The sequence below is a fragment of the Monopterus albus genome, unplaced genomic scaffold, assembly GCF_001952655.1.
Source record: "Monopterus albus unplaced genomic scaffold, M_albus_1.0 scaffold14.1, whole genome shotgun sequence".
NCBI lineage: Eukaryota > Metazoa > Chordata > Actinopteri > Synbranchiformes > Synbranchidae > Monopterus > Monopterus albus.
In genome coordinates, this window is record NW_018127894.1 from 1,665,187 (window position 1) to 1,671,428 (window position 6,242).

The window sequence follows — 6,242 nt, forward strand, 5'->3', positions numbered from 1 at the left end:
ACTTATATTTTTCTTCCGCCTTCTTTGATCTGTCCTTTATGAATTCCTTATATAACGCATTCTTCTTTTTACATCCATTCTGTAATCCCTTACTCATCCACGGTTTCCCACTGTAATTCCTTTTGTTTTTATACTGCTTACGAGGACAGTTCCTGTCATACTAATTGATTTGATGTGAGACAGATGATTAAATGAGTGACATATGGCCTATGAGACTGACAGACTGCAACCTCCTGTTGATGTGCCTTTTGACAGAAGATGTGGCTTGGCAGATAAATTCTCTGGCCAATGACAGCTGCTGTTGAAGGATGGATGCAGGCAACCCACCCAATCAGTTTAGCTGACAGATTTCTGGACTTGAAGCTCCAATCATTCACCAATGTTTTCCACTCAGGCCATCTCCTTTAAGGCAAGCTTGTTATTTCAAACTTGTGACATTTGAGCTGAAAGTCAGAGATGTGCTCACTGCTTTGTCTCTGTAAATTGCTCTAAGACAAACAGATTTCCTTAGGAAATGATTATTGAATTAATTTGGCTTGACTTTCTTTGAGTTATGCCCCCTTTAAGGAAAACAGAAAAATGTACTATCACTTATCATAACAGTCCTGGGGGAAATTTATTTTTAAAATTTTGGGTATAAACAGAGGCCCACAGCATTTAAACAGATCATTCAGTACATAAATTACACAGCAGTTCAGTCACAAGCCACAGCACTGGAAGGGTATAATAATGATGGTTATAAAACACAGTTTGTCAGCTGGTTGCAGCAATTATACTAAATCTAATTATGGATGAATAAATAATGACTCATTCAATTATGATTTTTTTTTAAGTTTCCTCCAACCTTCCACCTGCATACGCATACACATATGCTATACAACACACCTATACTGATGCAGTATTGTACATGCATCCATACTGTACAAATGGGTGAAAATGGTTGTTTAACATTATAAATAATGGCAGGATTGTAGGAATATAAACCTGATGGTGATGATGTTAATAAAGACTATGATGGTACATCATCTTCTCTCACCCTTTCTTTAACCTTCTCTCTCCTATTTAAAAAGACAACTTAATTATCCTGCAAAAACTGTACTTTCATTTCCTTTTATTTGATTTGGTTATAGTACATTAGATGAGTTTAATGCACTAGATACAATTATGCAACTTTTCAAAATGACAAATATGATTTAAATCACTAAAGAAATTTAACTTTAAAGGATACATAAATCCTGTTTAATATCACTTGGGTTTAATCATTTTGACACTGTATGCTCATATATGCTGAGCTCTAGGAACACATACACTACCTGTCCAAAGTTTTAAAACACCTCGGTTTTTTCCAGCCGCTATTACTTTAATTCAACAGCCAAAGTAGTGCTGTGAGAGACAACACTGTTGCAGAAGTTCCCACAAATGTGTTGCACTTATAGGTTGCTTTGCTTTCACTCTTCATCTGGAAAGGCTGGACACTGTGCTGCCATTCTGTTATTTCATCATTTGACACCTGCTGTCTTGTTTTTTACTTCTACACAGCCTGGTTTTATGTCTGTGTGTGTTTTTTGGCTCATTATCCTGCTGTAGGACGAAACCCTGAACAGGTCTGACTTCCTTTGTTAATTGCCTTTTTCCAAATAATGCCTCCGAGGGTGGAGTAACAGTCTTTTCCAACACTGCCTTTGTACAGACAGAATTTGTTGTAAATCATCAACAAATGTGGGGACACCTGTAGGAATCATTTTTCAAGGCCTCATTTATTTCCACTGCTGCAGAAAACATGGAAGTTGATCTATTACTTGTTCCCTGGAAAAGGCCTGTCTTCTATAAAATTGGCATACATTTTTAGTTTTAGTTTTTTTTTTAACTCCTAACTACTTCTTAGTTGTGTATCATTTAAGATTATTCACTGGACTTGAACTACTTATATATAAATAGAAACTGGAACAATGGGGGAACAATTCAAGTTTCATTCAGAATTCTTTTTTTGTTGTTGTTCAGTGACAGAATACATTAAAGTTCTACTCAGAAATAAATCAAGACAAAAATGTAATTTTAAAAATTTGCATGAGTTTGCATGGATGTCTGCTTATGACCAAACAAAATGTTTGTGTTTATGTTTCTATAAATGACTCCAAATTTCCAATTCATTCGCATAAATTCCCATTAATGCCCATATATTCCCATTTGTTCCCATGGAAAGTTTCCAACTTGGAATATTTTCTAAATTCCCAAGCTTAAATTCTCATGGAAAGTTTCCAGATATTTACTGGAAATTTTCCGCCCCATTGCAACCCTATCCCTCGGTAACTCTTTTTTGCAAAAGATCTTCTGTGGCTGTGAGAGCAGTCTCTCCCTCGGGATCCGAGGTGTTGCTGGATTAATCATCCTGCTCGGCATTACACCTCCTAACCTGCCGTGTGACACCTGCAGACCTGTCGCTGGCCCAGACCCTCTCTATCACAACTCTGGATGGCCATCCTCATTCACAGAGTGCCCTGGAGGAGGAGACCTTTGATAAATGACAGCTTGTTGATACCACTCAGCTGTGATTTAGTGTTCAGGGAGTTGATCTAGGACAACAAAAATGACAGTGATTTGAGCAGTAGCACCACTTGATAAAATCAAAAAAATGCCAATCAGACACCACAGTAAATTCTCAACTTTCAATCAGTGAAAAAGTCAAGCTGTCTTTGCCCTGCACTCATATAGCACATCGATATAACTCGTCGACGATACAATTTTGGTGATACAGAGAAGACAGGCCCAAAAGATATCAAAGTATATCTAGGTTGGCTTTTTAGAGGAGGGAACGCTCAAGTGCATAGTGAACACAAAGACTGAGTGTGGATCCTTTCAGGGCTTGGTATAAGCCCTGACGGAAGAGACAGCTGAGATGAGCCATGGTGAGATACTGGGAGAGTCAGAGCTTTGGCAGAAACTCAATAGGGCTTTAATGACCTGCAGTCAGGGCCAGCAGTGGCTCACAACAGAGCCAGGATTTTCATTCTTCTGACCTTCAGAGAAATGAAGAACAGGAGGCCTGGACATCTGACCCGTGAGTGCTCCATCATTTCATATCTGTGGTTGGAGGGTTGTGAACGTCAGAGACCTGACAACAAATAATGGCAATTCAATATCATGCATGTAGAGGAAGGTTCCCTGAAGAGAGTCCAACAGGACCAGCAGTATTTTCAAAAACCTCCTGAAGTTCTGGCCAGTAACACAGCAGTGAGAGTAGCACCCAAACAGATATCCATACCAATGCTATGAAACACCAAGCAGCACGATAACTGAACCCTCATCTTCGGCATGGCCACTTAACCAGAACACTATTGCACCCACCCCTGACCCTTCAAGCCCTTTGGCAGTCAGGAGCGAACAGTGTGGAAAGTCCGGTCCACATCCCGCTGTAGGCTGCAAACACCACTTGGATAATCATCTCCTCACTATCATAACTCACCTAGAGGAATCTGTCACCTAGAGAGACATTGACCCAGACATTTTAATCTCACTGTGAGCTCTGATCTGTGGGACATAAATAACAGGCAGGAAAACAGCATAAAAGTAGCAGACAGCTTGAAAGATATCACCAACAACATGGAGAACCAAGACTGCTGCACGTTATGTTCAAATGACACAGTCCAGAACATGTGGTCAGGCCACACAGAGACACACACACACACACACACACACAGATACAGCTTATTGTAAAATCTTCCATGTTATCCAGATCCAGACTCTGGCTCACTCATTTATCATCCTTTCAACCTTTTATTGCAGCAGTGGTCAATCAGTGCAACACAAATAATTTTATTCTGGCTAAAACACAAATTAATTGGTAAATCACAAATAAGCTATTGTGCTGTTCATTTGACTTGCCAATTCTCAGAGAAACAAATTAAATCTGTTTTAGTAATGCATTTGTGTAATCAAAATGTTTTTGTGCTTACATCTTGCGTCTCTCATCCAGGAAGGATCTGTACCTCATTAACAGGGCATGTGAATGTCCTCAAAAAAAAAAAAAGACATTTAATTGTTTTGAAACCCGCCATTAGGATAACATGTGTTACTTTTACCCATTTACTACAAATCATATATACTTTGCCTCACTGCTAAAATTCTGGAGAGCCTGCTGCTGTGTTTTAGAAATTTAAATGCAGTTTTTTTTTTTTACCATTTCAGGCAGCAACTTGCTTAAATCCATTTCTGTATCTAGTATGAAAATTAAGCAGCACAACCATGCTTTGTATAATTTCAGTGCTTCAAACATTTGGAAAAAGCCAAATTACTGGTTAACTAAACATCTGTACCCTGTGATGTTTCACAACTAAATATTGTTGCATTTTAAGGTGTCATGGCTCAAAAATAATGCAAGCGCATGAATACCACTAAGTACAATTTAGGCAAAAATAGTTTTTATAAGGTACTCGGTGAAGACTTTTCAAACCAATCTGCATTCCGTCAACTGAGTATTGGACTTTCATAAGAGACAAAAGTAAAAAGTCGAAGTTGGTGCTGCAGACGCTGAGATATCTTGATTTTTTTTGTCTCTTGTACAGGTACAGTAGGTAACTTATAATAATAATAATGCTATGGAGGTTGGGTCTTTGTCTTCATCATTACATTTACTGTCTGTGGTCCATTTGTTGAGATAGTCATTAAAGCAGACCAAGTTACGGCGAAGAAGCTGTCCAATAGCCTGCCTATTGATTTTCACAGGAAATGAACAGAGACCGATGGCTGCTTGGGACTATGGAAAAACGTACAACAGAATAAGTTAAGACTGTGCGCAATGTACAACATTCATAATTAGTATTTATGGAACTTGAAAAGACACCAGTATGTTCCTTTAAGTTTCACTTGTGAGGCTACACGTAGCACGCAAAATAAAAACATATGCATCAGGTGGTGAAATAAACAGCACATCAGAGGGTTGTAGAGCTGAAGGCTGTAATTTGATATCAGCTCCGACATCTGATCAAAGCTAAAACACAAACTTCTCCCGGCGCTCGTGTATTGATTTGCCACATGCCAAGCACTCCGCCCTTTGGAACGTAGCCCTTGCCAAAGCAGTCCCTTTGAGGACTGCAGCACAGTCAGTCTAGCCTTCTGAAGTACACTGCTTGGCAAATCAACCGCGCCACAATCCAGGGTCACAGCCTTGATTGGGATTCACAGGGCGTAGGCAGGCGAGGGGAAATGCACTCCACATTAATTAACACCTGGCCTCATTATCTGTCCCATGTGGCAGAGTCCCACTGGGATAAATTTAACACCACTTTATTATCATGGGGGATGGTGGTGGTCTTTCATGTGTATGTGTGCATTTCATTTTATTGTGTCAGTCTGTGTGTGTTTATGTATGAGAGTGATAGGGATGTGTGTATTTGTTGTTTCTGTGTGTATGTTTATTCATCTGTGTGCATACCTCTACATTTTCCTGTGTAATTATACTGTGTGGCTGCACGTTTCTGCGTGTGTGAGCCGGGGTGTGTGTGGTATTAGATTCCCTCTGATGTCAGGATTCAATAAAAAGCTTTAACATTGCCATAATGAGAGGATGTTTAATTCTCTTTGGTAGATTTCTCTCGCTTAGCAGCACTCTGTATTCCAAAGCAGCCACTGGGTAAACTGCCAGCTTGTGTGGTAAAAATTAATATCCCTTCTTGTCAAGATACTTTAGACAGAATATTTTACACGGGTAGATGTTTGTGTGTACAACAAAAACAGAAACACATTTTTGATAAAATTACTCTACCCCATCTGACAAGATTCATATGCTGTAAAACATATAAAGTGTCTAGTATTTGATTTGATCATACTGTGCTGTCTTGGGGGAATTTCGTCTATCATGATTAAATATTTCAGCCATCTTTATTCTTATGCAGTAGGCTACATATGCATAGACGTCAGTCTAGTCCCCCATTCATGTTCACCTTGTCATGTGTTTATGTCATATACACAGAAAATATGAGGTTTAAAACTTGGCACAATAAATGCACTAAAGGATATAAAGGTACACATTTTTGTGTCTGACCATTTCAGTCGAGGACTTTAAATACGGTGCAGATGTGTGCCGAATGAAACCTTTAATAGTTAACAATAGGTTGGTTTTATGTATGGAAGATTTCTTCAGATCTACATTCCCACACAAACATATTAAGTGTTTGAAGGTCAGAATGCAGTAAACACACAGCATACTTAGCTTAGCCTAGCTTTTAAACTTTTTAATTATAGGT

General features: G+C 38.9%; 1 protein-coding gene and 1 long non-coding RNA gene across 10 annotated transcripts in view; one reads left to right on the forward strand and one right to left on the reverse strand.

Moving 5' to 3' along the window:
* The window catches only part of LOC109955367 (uncharacterized), a 153,489-nt gene that overhangs the window by 48,530 nt on the left and 98,717 nt on the right, over positions 1-6,242 (forward strand). The gene's annotated exons all lie outside the window — the stretch shown is intronic.
* LOC109955366 (netrin-G1) overlaps positions 1-6,242 on the reverse strand; it is a 63,528-nt gene that overhangs the window by 38,150 nt on the left and 19,136 nt on the right. The gene's annotated exons all lie outside the window — the stretch shown is intronic.